Below are 19,365 nucleotides of genomic sequence, written 5' to 3'. Positions count from 1 at the left end.
GGTGATTTAAGGTAAAACTGGGGTACACTGTTCCTTTGAGACCAGGAGGGTCTGGGATTTCTGTGAGTAGCCAGTGTCTGGCTAGCTATCACAGTTCAAAGGAGACTACGGTGCACCTCTGGTTAATCTGAAAGACAATGACAGGGCTGTCATAGTCCAGAGGAGGATGTTTGAGTGGTTGTAAGGCTGGTGGTGTTATGGAGCAAATATCCAGCTACCAGAGGCAAGACTCCCTCTTGCTAGAGGCAGGGTGTAATGAGGTGACTCTCAGTGTTGGGGACCCAGAAAACCATCATAAGCCCCTTGGTGGTTAATGTAGATCCCGGTCTTATGTTGCAACTAGGCAAGCTAAGGAACAGTTTATATTCAGTTCCAAGGAATACTGATACTGCTGGGAGGGACTGAGTACTGAAGGGTGATTGGATGTTGTGATGTCATTTCAGGGGTAGTATTTCCTGGAGATGTGTCATTTGAGATGGAAAAACCGGCTCTCTACTTTTCACTTTCACCACTGTATAGATCGCTAATTTGGTGCGGGAAGACAATTTGATGTCCACCAGAGATGACGAACTTTGGAAGTGAGCCTATCAGAAACGTGTGCAAGCACACACTATTTTCTTCTAGAAAGAGAAACAATTAGAGGTTACATTTATAGTCTATGTATGGGACTGCAGATTCACTCAGGAATACAGCACAGTTGGGGAGGCTTTAGCCTCAACCAAGTTGTATTATCCACTCTTGAATCTTCTTCCATATTCTCATGAAAGTCACTGATACTAAAGTTTTTTATCTGAATTGTAACTATTATGAATACCTGCAATTGCAATTATTAAGACTCAACATAAACTAACCATTTTGGCATTAAATATTGTATAGAGAGAAAAAAATAGAACTGGTTGCCCTTCAGCTAAGGGTCCAAAGATTACTCCATTTAGAGTAAAACCTGTGGTAATAGAGACAAAATGATGACTATAGGGTAGTGGTACGTGAAGATAGCGTCAATGTATCACAAGCCATAAAGACTGCTGAAGCCAAAGATACTGTGACTACATTTGGGAAAATGCTTGTAAGTGGTACTTTCATGAACAGTGGAGAGTGTCAGAAATACTTGGGCTGATTTACCCTGGAAAGTTCCCTCTTTTTGAAGAGCTATATCCAGGCATGGAATTTTTGCAGTTCTATTTCAATCCAAACATACTTCTCACACATCAGCTTACCATTCCTAATGCCTCATCATTTCCTCTTCTCTCTCATGTCTACAGATTCGTCCCCTTTTGTAAACAGACTTGCAAGTAAAGACTGATATATTTTGAAATACTAATCTGCTAAAAAAAGTTTCCTTAGTTTGCTGCTGTGATGCAAAGGCAGCAGCTGTTTGTGGGCAGTAGGGGCAGGAAGACTAGGATGCAGATGTACTCAAGAAGCTATAGTGGAACCAGAAAATGTTTCTACCAACTTCAAAAATGATCACATTTCCCATTACAGCTCCAGTCAAGCCTTAACTACTCCTGAGGTGAGAAAGTTAAACATGTGTGTAGGATTTCAATAAAATTTATAAATAAAGCGCCACTGGTTATTGCCAGTATTGTTACTTATTAGCAGCAGGGGTCAGAAGAAAGTATTTATTTTACCTTGAAGTAAAATGAGCCAATTATGCCAGAAGATATTTAATGAAGTGCATGTAACCATACTGCAACTGATGTTTCAGTAGCTGAGCCAAATGGCTGTTTGAATCAACATTTTTTTTAAAAACCCACACTTTTAAAAATACCAGCACACAAACAAACCTTTCAAACATCAAAATATTTTCTTAAATAACTACAATAATGTGAGCTCCATCAGCAATTTACTGGTAATCAAAGTACCTGCAATTGTTTAACAGGTTCTGCTCTATTTTAAAATTGAATAGATTGACCTTTTCACTGGAAGTCAAACAAAACAGTTTGCAGCACATTACACTGACATTCTTAGATGGGAGATTTTTTAACTGAACTATATACTGTGTGTAGCCTCAGATAGCCAAGTCACATAGTATGTAATACCAGTATCAAACCTGCAAAAACAATCTTAACTGATAACAAATGTACTCTTGTGGCTTGTCTACACTAAGTGGTTACAGCAGCACAGTTATGGCCGTAATGTAGACACTATGGGGAAGTTACTACAGCAACTAAATGGGTTATTCCATTGCTGTAGTATCGCCACCTCCCCAAGTGCTAGTAAGTAGGTCAACAGAAGAATGCTTCTGTCAACCTAGCTGTGTCTTTGTCAGGGATTTAAGTCAGTGCAACTACTGTGCTCAGGGATATGGGTTTTTCATACCCCTGAGCACCGTAGCTATGTCGATCTAAATTTTAAGTGTAGACCAGGCCTCAGATGAAATTAGTACTATGCAATATGTTGCTTTTACAACACCTAGACTGAGTTTTAGAAATGATATTTAATTTAAACTTTTGTGGAGTCAATTGTGAGGAGAATTTACAGAATCCTATATACATGTATAAGGATTCAACTTAGCTTTCTTAAATGAAAGGCATCAGGCAATTAGATGCCAAAAAAAAAAAAACAACAACCCCACACACCACCACAACTTTTTGCTAAATTATACTAACTGAATGGTAATTATTCATAGAAATGCATCAGGATTTATCCTCCCAATCCTTTGTTGTAAAGGCAGACAGGTATGCAAAAAAAATAATAAATTGGAAAAAAGGGACTATTGTGGCAAAAGCTGTATTAGTTTGACATAGTTTAGATCTTCCATGCCCAAAACCTACTAAAAACATTGCTCAAAGTTTCTTTAAGAGACAGAATAGAATTTTCTGACTTTTGCACAACTCACTGGAAAGATTTAGGTGTAACCATATGTTATGTTGCTTTCCTTGATATCATTAGATTGTTCTAAGGTTCCCCCCCCCCCCTTTTCTTTTTAAAGCCCACCCTAAGTTTTCATATTTTCACAGTCATTCTGTAGGAGACGAGGCTGGAGATACAGGCCAGGAAATGGGTTGTACAAAGAAGTTTAAACTTAATGCAGTATGATAAGGGCAGTCAGAGAAGGAATTTCATGAGTTGGATCAATGGGTGAGGGAGAGAATTTTGGTGGTAGCGTTTTGTATAGACCAGAGGGGACAATGTGTGAATGTCAACAATAATGTTGCAACAGTTCTTTAAATGTAATTGCACTTTAAAAGAGGAAGTGAGGTTACTAACTAAACTGTAGTATATATTCTCTAATATTGGGATGTGTGGGAAGTTGATATTGATTAGCTATTTAATGGAAAAAAATATAGGTTGCTAAACCCCATAAGCAGCATGACAACGCCCTAGATATGAGAACTTCCTTCAACAGCACATGAAGTTCTGGGGTAACTACTCAGCGACTCTACCTCTTTCTGTCCCCTCTTCCCCCGTGCATGAGATTAAGTGGGAGACTAGAATAATTACTAGAGAAAGAAGGGAAGAATTTTGAGGAAAAACCTGAAGTATTGAGAGAGCAAGGTCTGGAAGGGTTTGAAGCCTCACTGTAATGTTTATATAGGCCAAAAGCACAAAGAGCCTGCTTGTTCAGGACAAAAGAAAAAAAAAATCCTAGGCGGAGGAAGATCTTGTACTGGTATAACCAAATGTTTTTGCTAGAGGACTAGATAATTCAGTGGCTGAGTAGCTACTTAAGGCAACAGACCCTCTTTAATAGGATATAGAAGGAGTTAGATTAACCCTTTTAAATAAACCTTTTATGCAACATGGCACTATGTGATAAAGCAGCCTTGGAATTATATAGCATTGAGGGGAGTGACAGGGTAGCAGACACTGTTTGTTTTGAGAACTCTTTTCCTCTGGGGAAGAAATGGATTTTTTGCTGCCAGAGGCGTTAATTACCCTCAGACTTCTTTTAAGAAGCTCTACTCATAAGAGGTACTCCTTTAAAGCCCAGTTAGAGATGAATGTTAGAGAGCTGGCTCTATCTGGGGGGAGACTGGAAAGCCCTCGGTGAGCTTAGATGGGGCTTGTGATCTTGTTATAATTTTATTTGCAAACTTGGAATTTGGGAAGGCTTTTGATTGTTTGCACAGGAAGGACTAGGTGTTGAAAAATTATTTCATTAGTGCAGTATTTGAATCCAGATTAAGAAGTGAACAGAAATCACAAGTAGGTTTTGTTTTGTTTTTAAAATAGTCCCCTATTTGTTTGTGACCCCTATGCATGTGTAATTATCTTTTGGGTAGGCTCGGGGTTTGTTTGTGCTGCTAGGTGCATTCACCACCAAAAAAAAATCCAATTCTTAACTCTTTGGACTAAAACTTTCAGCTTATTCACAATGCTCCAGTAAGTCCCACTTCATAAAAGGAAACTAAACTGGTCAACAACACTGCAGTAAAATTACTAAAAGCATGTCAAGCAACAAGAGAACTATGCAGAACTACAGTTATGGCCCAGATGAGGAAGCTTTGAAGTATCAGAGTCTGATATTGAAACAGTTATACAGTTTCTCTTCTGTGTCTTGGACAGAAGCCTAATGTACTAGGAAAAAAAGTGTATGGATGTTGTCCTTATACACCAAATGGAGGTACCAGGGGCAGTTGTGCAGGCAGGCGGTTCCTCCACTCTTTCCCGAGTAGGTCTGCTACAAACACAAACTTGAACAAGCTTAGTTCCATCTTCCAGCTGTTCCTCTTCCCCATGTAAGTTGGTTTGTACACTGCGTACATTACTAGCAGAACTGTTTAAAAACAAAAACGCCACCCCCACCCCGCTCCATAGCTCTTAAAAATGCGAAAACTATTTACATGTTTGTGAAATAAACACATCTAACCCATTTACAGTGGAAATGAAAGAGCTCTTTCTGGATTAAAATAAAAACATACCTATATACAGATGACAGGGGCTGGAATTAAAAGCATATACAATTCACCATCTGGCAAATAGATTCAGGTTAATAGTAACAGGACAAAGACATTGTTAGCACAACATCAACGTAAGAAGACAGTACGTAGAGGACTAGGACATACACCTCTACCCCAATAGAACGCTGTCCTCGGGAGCCCAAAAAAAAATCTTACCACGTTATACGCGAAACCGTGTTATATCAAAACTTGCTTTGATCCACCGGAGCACGCAGGCCCCCCCCCTCCCCCCGGAGCACTGCTTTACCACGTTATATCCGAATTCGTGTTATATCCGATCGCGTTATATTGGAGTAGAGGTATAATTAAATTCATAATAGCAAAGCCAGTTATGTATAGGACTGCAAGAACCATACTTGAAAAGTGATATACAAAATGATCAACTAATTTCGGATTTGACTCCTGGGAACAGTTTCTGAGTAGGGACTGAAGACCCATGGATCTATCCATACAAAAAATGAAGAGTCTAGGCGACTTCCTAAATTGCTTGGTACTATGCAAGTAGAAGACCAATGCCCTTCTAACATCCAGGGTATGAAAACAGGATTTCCTATGCAGCTTCGGGAAAAACCCTGGTATATGAATGGACTGATTAAGGTGGAACTCAGATAGAACCTTAGGTAAGAATTTAGGTGTGGACATACCGACACCTTGTCCTTAAAGAAACCTGTAAAAGGGGGATCTGCCATCAAGGCTCCAGTCTCCTTGACCCTACAGGCCCACATGAGAGCTACTAAAAAGGAAGTCTTTGCAGATAAATGCAACAGAACTGATCTCATAAAGTAACTGAGTACCAGATTGAAGTCCCATGTTAGGGTAGGGTTTCCCCAAACCCTTAGTAAACCTAGACAATACCAGATGAGCACATATGGAGAATCCTTCTACCAGAGGATGAAAAGCTGACACTGCAGGCAAATGGACCTTAACTGAACTACTTGATAACCCTGATTTCCTTAGAATCAACAGATAATCCAGGATGACAAAGTGGCACCGAACCAGGAAGAAAGGAGGCAGCAACGACACCAATGGAAGAATCTTTCATTTCTGCAGCTAAATAGTGCAGGTTGATCTCTTTCTACTATTCAGTAATACGGAGCTGTTGGTCTTCCATAGAGTTGGAGGATTCTAATCCCGTGAGCCATCGGGGTCAGGAGCTTGAACAATGGTTGGACACAGAGGTGAAGCAAGTAAGGGTACTAAGCTTGTCTTGGCCACGTCAGCACTCTAAGGATAACTCTGGCTCTGTCCTATCTGATCTTGTTCATTGCCCTAAGAATAGACCCTTCTTCCAACATTGAAGAAAGGCATCTCCTAAAGTGTGCCATTCCAGACTCCCTCTTGAGCAGAAAACAGGACACATCCTGTTCCTGCAGGTGGCAAAGAGATCCACCTCTGGCAGTCCCCATTTTAGGAGTATGCTGTGGAAACTTTGCTGTCTAGCTCCCATTCATAATCCTGTGTGAACTATCTGCTGAGGACATCTGCTGTGGTCTTTTGAATACCTGGAAAGATAGACTGCTGAAATGCACCAATTCGATAGTTTCATGGCTTCGGTACAGAGAGAGGGGTATCTTGCTCATCCCTGCTTGTTGATACAGACTATGCAAGATACTTTGTCCATCATGACCCTAATTGATTTGCCCCAGATTAGGGCTAGGAAATAAAGGCATGCATTCCTGACAGCCCTGAGCTCCAACAAATTGATGTGGAGACTGATTTCCTGAGTAGTCCATCTGCCCTGAGTTGTGAGGGTACTGAGGAGGAGTCCCTATCCCAGCAGCAATAAATCTGTTGATAAAGTCAGTGACTGGGAGGGGGAGGGGGGGAAGAAAGAGAGAGACCGACAGACAGAAGGGAACACCTATACAGACACTGAGTTGATCCTTTGTCCAGTCTAAGAAGTTTCTCAGTTGCAAAGGAGTAGTCTGTCCAAGGTGTGTCTGACTAGAGACTAGGCCATTCTGAGCCAACCCTGGAAGCAGAGACATGGCCTTGCCTGATCAGTCACAAAGGTGCAAGCTGTCCCATGACCTGAAGACAGTTCCTTATTGTAGTTTGAGGGCTTCCCTGAATTTCCCATACCAGACCTGACAAGGTTACCAATCTGTCTAAGAGAAGTAGGCTTTGGCTGTCAGTGAGCCCCTATAAACTGTATCTTCTGTACAGGTCTTAATGTGGACTTTTTTTTACATTCGGCTTCAGATGCAACTCCTGGAACAGAGCAAAGGCTGTCTGGGTGGAAGATAGCACTGCTTCATAGGAACGGCCCTTGAGTAGCCAGTCATCGAGATATGGGAAAACTAGGATTGCTCTTGTTGGAGGTAAGTAGCCATTACTACCAGAACTTTTGAGAACATCCCTGTGGCAAAAGAAAGGTTGAAGGGAAGCACTTACTACTAGAAATTACCCTGGCCTATAGCAAAGCGTAGGCATTTTCTGTGTGATGAGTATATTGTTATATGGAATGGGGCATCCTGCAGGTGAAGGGCTGAAAACCAATCTCCTTTCTCTAGTGAGGGAATTATAGTTGGGTCACCATCCTGAACTTTTGAGATTTACAAACTTCTTTAGAAGTCTTAGATCTAAGATTGGTCTCCAACCTTCTTTGGCACAAAGAAATACTGCTCAAAACAATTAACACTCAGCAATTGTTTACTTGTACAATACCCCGTTCTTTTGCTTTGTATTTTTGAACCCCACATACCCGCTATTGACAAATCAAGAATGCAAGCAGTGGATTTCTTTTCCTTCCATATTAACCAAAAAGAGTTACAAATATGCTCTTAGGGACAGATCCTCAACTAGTGTAAATCTACACTCCAGCTCTACTGAAGTCAATGCAGCTATAACAATTTAGCTAAGAATTTGGCCCATTCATTTTCCTTTCACTGAAAGCAATGAAATCCAGTGTAAAACTTCACTGACCATTTGTAAATACCATGCAATTTCTAAGTCTTTCAAGCTGTTCCTTTCCCTCAAATAGTTTCCCCGGAAGAATGCTTTGAGGCAGCCTATCTGCATTACTTCCCCATTAGGAGTTGGGAGGAGCAGCTTCAGGAAGCAGGCAGAGGAAGAGAAATGCAGATACCCCCATAAATTGCAACATTACTCAGAAATCTAGAAGAGCTCACTATAAGGTGTTACCATCATAAACCCTTTGGTCTATATTCACCTTGTGTTACACGTAATCTAACTTTGGAGAAATCGAATGAGAAAAGGTATTTTCCTTCTCTGTAGCTGTGCAAGTTAATACAACATGGCCCTTATTCATATGCATGTCTTCTATATGATGATTACCCTACATAACCAAATTAACAAAATGCAAGTGCTTTTAAAAATACATCAAGAAGAGCAATTCCTAATAAGTTTTGGCTGTTGCATCAGTTTAATCAAGAAGAGAGAACGAACTCACTATTAGTTGACAGGTTTCAGAGTGGTAGCCGTGTTAGTCTGTATCAGCAAAAAGAACGAAGAGTATCTTAGAGACTAACAAATTTATTTGAGCATAAGCCCACGAAAGCTTATGCTCAAAAAACTGTTAGTCTCCATGGTGCCACAAGTACTCTTTCTTTTCACTATTAGTCTAAAATCTACTAGAGAGGCTTACAGGGTTGAGGGCTAAGGTGTAGTCAACTATCTATGGATCACCCTGTCTTGAAGGCAATGCCTCATTTGCACAATACATGCTATGTTGACAGACGCAATGCGGCAATACATAAAGCTTAAATACAAATATTTCCTTGACTTTAAGATGCACCATCTACTTAAAGACATGACTGTATAAAAACTGCAAAGCATTCTCAACTCTCCTTGACTTCAATGGGCGTTAAGGAGCTCAGCTCTACGGATTATATTCTACAGCAAAGAACATTTCAAATGGTACTACATTAATGCGCACTAGGGAGCTTTTTGTGGGTGCCAACAGGGTCCACACAGACTAGTCCCTGTGCAACACCCTACTGTGCCCTAGAACTTACACCTCTCTGGTGCAGACTAATGCACAGTGTAGACCGGTCCTCACACTGTACTGGATTAATGTGCCCTGGAAGAAGTGTGAAATAAAATACCAACTTCCTGGGGGATCTACTTGATAGATAGAGAAGACTCACTATAATGTAACTCTTATTATCCCCTCTGAAAAGAATTTTATAGCAAGAATACCTGAAATGAATAGGTTGTTATCCATTCAAAAATGAACAGCAAAGTAACCATTGTCATCACTTAGCATAAATGAAAACAGTAATACAGCCAAATTGGCAGTGACAAATTCAGAGTTCAATGATCTTCTATTCATAAGACTTGTACTCAGTCCAAAGTCTTGGGAAGAAAAGTCTGCCGAATATATTTTGTTACAATATTTTTAATTAGTAGTGACATAAATGCATACTTTATAGTCCACATGCACAATTATAAAAGACAACACTTTGTTATGCTTCAAGTTTCTTTGGAACATTAGTTAAGCCCCCATATTTTTTTTTTTTAGGGAAGGAGTTAAAACTATGTCTAATACTGAAAATAGCAACTTTAAAATTCTCTATATACATTTACATACATGTCTTATTATAATCAAACTGTTTATATAATGGTAGGACCCAGAGGCCTCAATCACAATGGCGATCCATTGGGCAAGGGACTGTACAAATACATATGGAGAAAATTCCTACCCTGATAAGCTTGTATAATATTTAAAATTTTACTCATTGGGATGGCTTCAGGCTACATAGGGACAGCAGATCTATCTATTTTAGGTACTTGTATGGTCCCCATTACAATATTATGTGAGCACTGTACAATCTTTAATGTACTCATCCTCACAATACCCATGTGCAGTTGGGAAGTATTATCACCATTTTACAGATAGGGAACTAAGGCACAAAGAGACTAAGTCACTTGGCTAAGGTCACACAATAAATCTCTGACAAAGCAGGGAACTGATCCTAGGTCTTCTGAGTCCCACTCTGATGCCTGAACCATCCTTCCTTTTTTTTTTTTTTTTTTTTAAAAAAAAAGATTTATGCAGAATCTTATTCCATCATGTCTTTTAAGTAGGTGTATAAAAGCCATATGCAAAAGTTCTCTAACAGCCACTGAGGATAACCAAGTCTGAGAGGAGACTAACTTGCTGGACAAATAAATATAAGGGTATGTCTACACTATAGCATGGAGTGTCTCCCCCAGCCTAGGGAGACAGACTCACACTAATTCTAGCTGAGCTACTGTGCTAAAAATAGCAGTGTGGATGGTGTGGCACTGATAGAGTCTAGGGCTAGCCACCAGAACTCAGATCCACAGGGTCAGGTGGGTTTGAGAGCTGCGATATCCATACTGCTACTTTTAGCACACTAGCTCAAGCTGAGATAGTGTAAGTGTGTACACAGGCTGGGAGGCATACTCCAAGCTGCAGTGGAGGAATACCCGTAGAGGTTCTATGTTATCTACAGTTTATTTAGCTCTGTAGAGGTACACAATGATATACAGAAGGGAAATTAAGCAAACAAGATTCCCTGCCCAGATGACCATACAGTTCAAAACTATGAAGTGAAAGACTACAAACAAAACAAAGATCAGTCTGAGTGGAGTGGGGTTGTAAGCTTAATATAACTAGAACAGCATGAGCAGAAGAAAGGCTAATTGGATTACCCCATTTTACGGTCATGTCATCATTACACAGAGTTTATACAAATATCTATGCTCAAATTATTCCTCTCAAGTTAGTGTAGCTCACAGGAGTTTTCAGTGTGTCCACCAACATTCGCTACATCCACAGTGGTGTTGCATTTCTCAGGGTACATCCCATAGTTCTTAGTGTTGCAGAAAGCTGAGCCATTCTAGGATTCTTTTCCAATAAATGAGAACTTGTCTGTCCTTTTTGGGCACACGGGGGAACTGTGGGAAGGCCCTGGAGGACTAGAAGCACTCAAGCAGTGGTAACCTGTAACCTTGCTACAAAGTAGTCGTACTAGCAGCTGATGAGTTGTGCACACTCAAATTTAGGACTATTACCCCCCTTCCCTTAGGCCAGCCAACTTAAGTTAGAAGCACCTCCACACTTGAATTAAGGGGTTGTGTGTGTGGATGGGACTCCAGTTAGATGCAACAGTTCACTTACAATTCAAGTTAAACTTTGCAGTGAAGACAAGCCCTAAAGCAGCCACTTCTGACCATTCTAGGAAGCAGGTTGACTGACAAGTACGGCTGACTAAAATGTGTGCGCCACCTATTACCATAGGTTAGTTGGCTGCCATTACTCCATCTAAGTGAATTAACCAAAATAAAAAAGCACTATAGAGTACATCCTGCATCCTTCTGGAAAAAGACTTCCCCACTCAAACTTCATTTCCTCCAAGCTATCCTTAAAAAAACAGAAGTCCTCAAGATAAATGACTGTATAAACAACCAAACATGCAATGGAAACTTGTTCATGTATTTATTCCAACCCTACTGTACCCTCAGTAATTAGCTTTAAAAAAAACAAAAAAAACCAAACATTTATATCTTGCATAGTCATCTGAGACAAAAATAAGTTACTTTCTCTAAACTGCCAAATGCCATCAACGTTAACAAGCAAAAATTACTCATTTTGCATAATACTCAATTATTTGGCTCAAGCTCATATCCCTGTTTGAGTTAATATTTTATTCAAATATTAATTTTAAAACAACATGGTAGGGTATTTCTAGCCTACCAGAAATACATTAAGAAGCTTGTGAATATTTGTATTTAATAATGCCTTCTAGAGGTGATTCGTTCAAGAATTCTTCCTCTAGTTTTAGGAGAGATGAGGTACTCTCACAAGTAGAATGACTGTTATCCCAAGAACAGATCTTTAGCTGGGGTAAATCATCATAGCTCCCAATAAATATAGACCAATAATGAAATATTCTACCACCTGTCAACACATAATGTATGTAGGTAGTTAGTTATACATCAGGGGAAGGCAACCTATGGCATGGGTGCCGAAGGCAGCACACAAGCTGATTTTCAGTGGCACTCACACTGCCCGGGTCCTGGCCACCAGTCCAAGGGGCTCTGCATTTTAATTTAATTTTAAATGAAGCTTCTTAAACATTTTAAAAAAAACCTTATTTACTTTACATACAACAATAGTTTAGTTATATATTATAGACTTATAAAAAGAGGTCTTCTAAAAATGTTAAAATGTATTACTGGCACACGAAACCTTAAATTTGAGTGAATAAATGAAGACTCGGCACACCACTTCTGAAAGGTTGCCGACCCCTGTTCTAGGCATCATGGTTGTGAAGAAAAGCTTGACAACATGAACCTTAAAAAGGTCCCCAAATCAGAAGACAAATTTAAAAGAATCTAAAGCGGGGTCGGCAACCTTTCAGAAGTGGTGTGCCGAGTCTTCATTTATTCACTCAAATTTAAGGTTTTGCATGCTAGTAATACATTTTAATGTTTTTAGAAGGTCTCTTTCTATAAGTCTACAATATATAACTAAACTATTGTATGTAAAGTAAATAAGGTTTTTAAAATGTTTAAGAAGCTTCATTTAAAATTAAATTAAAATGCAGAGCCCCCCAGCCGTGGCCAGGACCCGGGCAGTGTGAGTGCTACTGAAAATCAGCTTGCATGCCGCCTTCGGCACTCGTGCCATAGGTTGCCTACCCCAATCTAAAGGCATTATTTTTAAAAATCTCATTATTTTTAAGACAGTCTCATGATTATTGTGGCCTGACTCATGATTTTTGAGTACTTAGGATTGGCAATGATGGAAATGTAAGAAACAATGTTAACAGTCAAAAGTAAATTAGGTTATTAAAACCTAAATATTAATCTAAGATGATAGCAAGAATATAGGTGAGGACTTTAACATGACAATGTTCTGTAAAAATCTTTAGTGATTGTGGCAGCCAATCCACTCAATTTGTAGTGTTTCTCAACTTGAACCAAATCTTGTTATGCTATTAACCTTGACTTAGAGATCCTTGTCTGAAGACTTCATGAGTAAGATGACAACCAAAAAAGATAACATAATGGTTCATAAACTAATCTACAATATTTTCCTCAAAGCAACAACTGGTAAAATGAATTACTACAGAAATTGGACTTCGTACATTATCCAGAAAAATTAATCCCCAGTGCCCCCAAAATTGGCTTATTTAAGTGTCATTACCTCCTATGCAGTAAGTACACTGTATGCTTTTTATCAGCTTGGAAAACAACCCCCCAAAAACCATACAGCAAAGATTTTACAATTCTATAAAATTCAGCTTGTATTTCAAAGAGGAAAACGCCATTCTCTTGCTCTGCATTTAGCATATGCTCTTGCTATGACGTGCAACAGAAAATATGCAACCTTGGATAGTGCTAAGCAATTAATCATATTTTCCTTGGGGGGGGGGGCCCGCGGGCGGGTTGTCTGTGTGGTACATCAGCATCAGGCCACTTCCTAAGCCCATCCTTCTCTGCAACCAGGAAAGGGGCGTGTCCGGGAGGAGTTATCGCCGCCGAGGCCACAAAGAGCCATCTGCTTTGCATCCGGCCCCTGGGAAGGGGGATGTGAATGAGCTTGGGGGGAAATGCACCTGATGCAGGGTAACTACAGCAAGCAGCTTGCTCTGTACCGAGTGCCGGGGCAGGAAACAGGAGGCGACACCTGCTCAGCATTCAGCACCCCTGGAGAGCACGTGTAAGTGGGGAGATTACTGTTCCGGGCACGGCACAGAAAACAAAGCCAGACACAGCCCCTGCCCCAGAGATTGTACCAGGCCCGGATTACAGGTGATGCAACCCCAGGGCACAGTGAAACGGACGGGAGGAAGGGCTGGGGAGCAGGCCGAGGACTGCGGCTCCTGGCAGGCACTGGGCATCCAGCAGACAGTGTGAGGGGAAAGGAGACGCTGGAGAAGCGAGTTACCCTGCGCGCCCCGACGGTTTAACTGATACATCACCCCACGCACCGTGCCCCCGGCCCGCATCCCGCAGGGCCCAGCCCCCAGGACGGCGCTGTCCCCGCCAGGCCGCACCCGGCCAGCGTCAGAGTCGCGCCCCCACCCCCATGGGCAGCAGGGGGAATCCCCCACCCGCCGCGCTCCTGGCCCGCCTGGGCGCAGCGACTGCCCCGCCTCAGGTGAAGCGGGCACCCCAGGGGAGGGGAGGAGAGGAGGGGCGCACTCACCCGCTCGTGGCGCGGAGCCCAGGCTCAGGCTGCTGCGAGTGAACCCGGCTGCCGGCTCCTCCCGCTGTTTAAAATGGCTGAGCGCGCGGGGGGAAGTACGGGGGGGAGGGAGGAGGGGCGCCTGCCCCGTTGGCCAATCCCCCTCGCTGACGCCATCGAGAGCGAGAAGGGGGCGGCTGGGACAGGAGCGGTGTGCGGGGGGCGGGCGGAGGCTGACAGAGGAGCAGGGGCGTGGGAGGAGCAGGGGATGAGGTGGGGGGAGCAGGGGGAGGAAGAAGGAGATGAGGTGTTGGGGGAACGGAGGGGAGAGGAGCAAGGGATGAGGTGTTGGGGGGGAGAGAGGAGCAGGGGATGAGGTGGGGGGATTGGGAGAGGAAGAAGGAGATGAGGTGCTATGGGGAGGGGGAGGAGCAGGGGATGAGGTGTTGTTGGGAGGAAGGAGCAGGGGATGAGGTGGGGATCAGGGAGGAAGAAGGAGATGAGGTGTTGTTGGGAGGAAGGAGCAGGGGATGAGGTGTTGAGGGGAGGGAGGAGCAGGGGATGAGGTGGGGGGATTGGGAGAGGAAGAAGGAGATAAGGTGCTGAGGGGAGGGGAAGGAGCAGGGGATGGGGTGTTCAGGGGATGAGGTAGGGGAATCAGGGGGATGAAGAAGGAGATGAGGTGTTGGGGGAACGGAGGGGAGGGAGGAGCAGGGGTGAAGTGCGGGAAGCATGGGTGAGGGAGGAGCAGGGGATGAGGTGTTCAGGGGAGGGAGGAGCAGGGGATGAGGTGGGGGGATCAGGGGGATGAAGAAGGAGGTGAGGTGTTGGGGGAACGGAGGGGAGGGAGGAGCAGGGGTGAGGAAGGAGCAGGGGATGGGGTGTTGAGGGAACGGAGAGGAAGGAAGGGGGAGCGGGTGGTGAGGAAGAGAAGCAGGGAATGAGGAGGAAGAAGCATTAATGGAATGAGAAGTGAACAGAAGGCAAGAAGGAGCAGAGGAATGAGGGGGGGTAATCAGAGATATGTGCGGAGTAACAAGAGAAAGTGAATTTAAGAGACTCCGTCGGAGAATGGCTACGGCAGGTCTCATTGTCATTGCTTCCTAACCTGCCTGAAGAGTCCCCCAAAATGTGACAGTGACCCCACCACCAATTGAGGGGACACATGACACGAGTAGCTGAACAGGCTGTTTGAAATCATACAAGATTTCTTTCTTTATTAAACATCAGGCTTTCAGGGCATCATATTTAATTATTTGTTAAATGCCATCTGTTACAGTTCAGAGCAACTACACCTGTCTCCCCTTCCGTGGTCCACCAAAGGTATCCACTTTTAGGCTTCCAGCTCCCAGCCATCACCTCTCTTGGGCCAGAGACCTACATCTTCCCCATCCTGACTAGGTTTTTTCCAGGCAGCACAGATCCCTGCCTACACTGTGATATCCCAACAAGCCAGACTGTGCTTTACTTTCTGTCCAAAGGCTATTAACAGCTGTAATTGACAACAGTTACAAGTTACCACAGCTATTTCTAAACAAGCACATTTGTTCTTAAGGTGAAAACATTAAAGAGAAAGTGTATTAAAAACAATAAAAGAACCTACATGCATGCTAATAAGCTTACCAGAGATCACTCCTATTCCAGACATGGGCTATGTCTATAGTACAGACTTTATAGCGGCTCAGCCAACGAGCAGCGGCAGCTACGTCGTGCTGTCCACACTGGTGCTTTTGTTGGTGAAACTTTTGTCGGTTAGGAGAGTGGTTTTTTTTTCAAAAGTTTTACCAACAAAAGTGCTAGTGTAGACATAGTGTGGGGCTCTGGTAGGTGTCAGTCCTTCAAAATCCATAGGTGGGTTTTCCCTGGGGTTATGAGTTCATGACATGTTCTGTTGGAACCAGAATGCTCACTAATAGGTTAGTCTTTCCTTTGTACAGCTTGGGTCTTTGGTCTTGAGACTCTAAGAACAAGTAATCAGCAGATAATGGTCCTCTGCTCTGGACAAAGCTTCAAAACACTGGGTTTTTGCATAAGCAGAAGTGGGGAATTTGCAATTGCACTCACCTACCACTAGAGATTCCCCAGGCAAACCACTTGACATTCTTTATCCCAAAAGTCCATTCTTGCCTGGTACATTGTTCTATATAGTCCTTTGAAGTTCATAATACTTCACAAGATTAATATCCCATCTTCCACCTAGGGAGGTTACATACAATCCTAGCACACAAAAATACATAAACTTTGCATTTAATATGATGGACTCTAAAGATACTTAAATACTTAAACTTAATTCAATAAGATTTTTTCAAGGATATTGCAGGAAATTGCCATATTTGTTACACCAACAACATGATCAGATGTTCCCAGGACACAAATCTAAAGGTTTCCTATCCCAGAGAGCTTTCAATCTAAGAATGGAAAAGGAAGAGGCATTAGGAGATCCAGATGGCAGAACTAACTTAGACATACAGATTCAGATCTATTTAAATATTATTTATTTAATTTGCTTATCTCAGTGAACCTCATGGAAAAACTGAGTCTTTAGTACTGTAATGTCATGTTTGCTGGTAGAGAGTTAAAACATTCAGTGTACATGGAGCAAATGCAGAGCTAACCACAGGCCTAAGCAATGCATCAGAACACTTGGAGCCCTAGTCTATTGCCCTGTAGGGGACATGCTGACCCAGTCTCTTCTTCCAATAGCAGGACCAAATGAGGAAGAAATCCATCACCAGTCCAGATCTCTCTGCCTCAGAGCAGAAGGCAACTCATCACGTGATCTCTCCCTTCTTACAACCTGGAGGCCTGCAAGATGTAACAAAGGCCCCTGTGTTTTTTATCTGAAATATAAATAATGTGCCTCATAATCAACACTGGTGAGAGCCACTCAGATTATTCATGCAACAATCTGAGAACCAGAGCCTGCTACCCTCCCCATGATTCACCCCTAAATTTGCAGACTTTCCCACATTAAATGTGGAATTGTGGAGTCTGCAGCTTATGTGGAGAAGAGGTAGCACAAGATCAGTGTGGCACTGAGCTCTGAAGAAGGACTTGTGGTCAGTCAGACTTCCTCTTCCTTCTAACCTCCAATCCATGTGGAGGGGAAGAGAAAATGTTTTGTTCCTCTTTGAGGCTTGACCATGTGTTCCCTTCTCAAATGGAGGCATGGCCAAGTCATGAGTTTAATTTGTTTTTCACTTTTCTTATGTGAAATCTTACATGTGGGCTTTACTACTTTCACTTTGCTAGACTTTGTTGCAATCCTCTTTGCCTTGTTTATTGTCTCGTGGCCAGGATCATCACTAAAGAAAATGGCTGGCTTGCACAAGGCACCCCAGTGCACATTTTGTGAAGAATGTATCATTACCTAATCTGCCTAACATATGTTTAGGAATGGCTAGGTATGAACATAAATTTGCTATGGTATTTTAAATAAATAAAACATAGGCTACAGGAAGTATAAAACAAGTCAGAAAAGATTGCAAATTAGTACAACTTATGCCTTTCAATATTTTTTTTTAAGTGGCATATTAGCCTAAGGCTTCAAATTAGCTGATCTTGAATTTACAGGTGACATATTAGTAGACAAGGAAGCATGTCTTGTTATGCTTAATGACATAGTCAAGACTCTTTTTCATATAATTTTATTAAAAGATTATCTTTACAAAACTTGAATTATTGGGACATATTAAAGCTGACAGTTTTATGTTCATGAAGAGCAAAACACTTTTGAAAGAGTCACCACCATCAACCTGAAACTGAGTAAATTTTTAAAAAGTAGTTAAAAGTAGTTTCGGATACTAGACCTGGCCCTGAGTTCCCCTTGCTACTTTTTCTAGTTTACAACCATATTTTACTACTTTTATAACAAGGAAACAGATGATACGCAAAATTCTGTCATATGCACAAAGTTAACAAATTGGAAAAACAGATTTTTCTCCCCCCTCTTTCAGTTATAGACATCTTGTGTGTTACTTGTAATTAAAAACATTGAACTTTGATTTTTAAGTGGATTATGTCCATTTTAAGAGCTCACCCAAGACAATACACCCAGTAAACTGTTTTGAATTTTTTTTCTGCCTTCGAAGGATGAAGGGCTAAGTCGACACTGCCTGGATTAAAACTGTGATTTCAGGGAATCCTGACAGTGCTTCTCTGGTCAACACAAAATTCTAAACTGTCCCCTTCACTTTATATTAATGCTATTGATTCTTGACTTAAATGTATATAAGCCAAGAAAATCAAAGTTAAGATTCAAACTTGTTGAATCGCCTGTTCTATGAGGTTATGTAGGGAACACTACATGCTAATATAGGAAAACCATTCCAATAACTTGGCATTATATTCTCCAAGATCCAATCATACCTATTCTGGCTTTGGTTGATTAAAATGAGGCAACCCCTACAGTTATTTTTTCTGTATTTCTTCAAATAAGTTTGGAAGCGATTACTATTTATTTTCTGTAGAATGACAACAGTGCAGTATGTACTTTGAAGGCAAGTCTGAAAACAAGGACCCTGATTCTCCTACACTATAACTGCTTTAGGCCTTTCCAATAAAAGGGGGAAGAAACAGTTCTTGGGGAATACCATCAGTGTATGGAACCTCCCAGCCAGTATAATCATTCTGTGCCAGCTCCTTTCCTGGGCACTAGCATGAAGGGAATGCCAGAGGAGGGAGGGAGGGAGGAATGTTGAAGAGTGGGTGGAGCAGCCTAAGCTATACTGTATATTTATGCCTAAATCTGGGCAGCAGTGCTTAATTTGTAATGAAAGAGGTGACAGGGCTCAAGCAATTATGTGCCATGGCTCAAGCAATTTCTATACTTGCATAATTTCACATACTTTGATGTGGCAAGCCTAGAAGTGCCAGAAATTAACCACTGCTGGGCACACCCAAAATACCAGAAATTGCCAACTTTGTCTTGCTTTCTCTGTTTCTGCCCTCAACAAAGGAATTAATTAATGTTGCCCCTTTTTGACCCAAGTAGTATTTGGGATCTTGCAGGTTGATTCCCTTAGGAGCAGAAATTGATGATAGAATCAGGTATACTTTGATGCAGTCCTCTTTATTTACAAAGAATGTACAGTCCCATTTCCCTAAACACAGTGAGAATCAAACAATAGGAGACAGTTTCTTTGCTGACAGTTCCAAGCCCCTTTCCAGTTAGCACTCTTCCCAAAAACTCTCTCTTAGCTATTTCTTACGGTTACATTACAAGTGCTTCTCTGGCTGTTTCTTGTGTTTCCTTGAAGCCTTCTTTTTCTGATTCTGTCATTTTTCTAGTGCTTTTTTGACAACTATACACCTGTAACAAATGCAAAGCTCACC

The 19,365-nt window shown here is 41.8% G+C and overlaps 1 protein-coding gene across 4 annotated transcripts in view; it reads right to left on the bottom strand.

Annotated features, from left to right (window-relative positions):
* ACSL4 (acyl-CoA synthetase long chain family member 4) overlaps positions 1 to 14,173 on the bottom strand; it is a 56,238-nt gene extending 42,065 nt beyond the window's left edge. For 2 of the 4 annotated variants that reach the window (XM_039488507.1, XM_039488509.1), the window contains exon 1: positions 14,053 to 14,173. The gene's annotated coding sequence lies outside the window, so the exon portion shown is untranslated. The remainder of the gene's footprint in view (positions 1 to 14,052) is intronic. The other 2 variants (XM_039488510.1, XM_039488511.1) reach the window with 1 other exon arrangement.
* Positions 14,174 to 19,365: the final 5,192 nt, after the last annotated feature.

This window comes from Mauremys reevesii, linkage group 9 (assembly GCF_016161935.1).
Source record: "Mauremys reevesii isolate NIE-2019 linkage group 9, ASM1616193v1, whole genome shotgun sequence".
Lineage (NCBI taxonomy): Eukaryota > Metazoa > Chordata > Testudines > Geoemydidae > Mauremys > Mauremys reevesii.
This window is presented reverse-complemented; position numbering and strand designations above follow the sequence as displayed.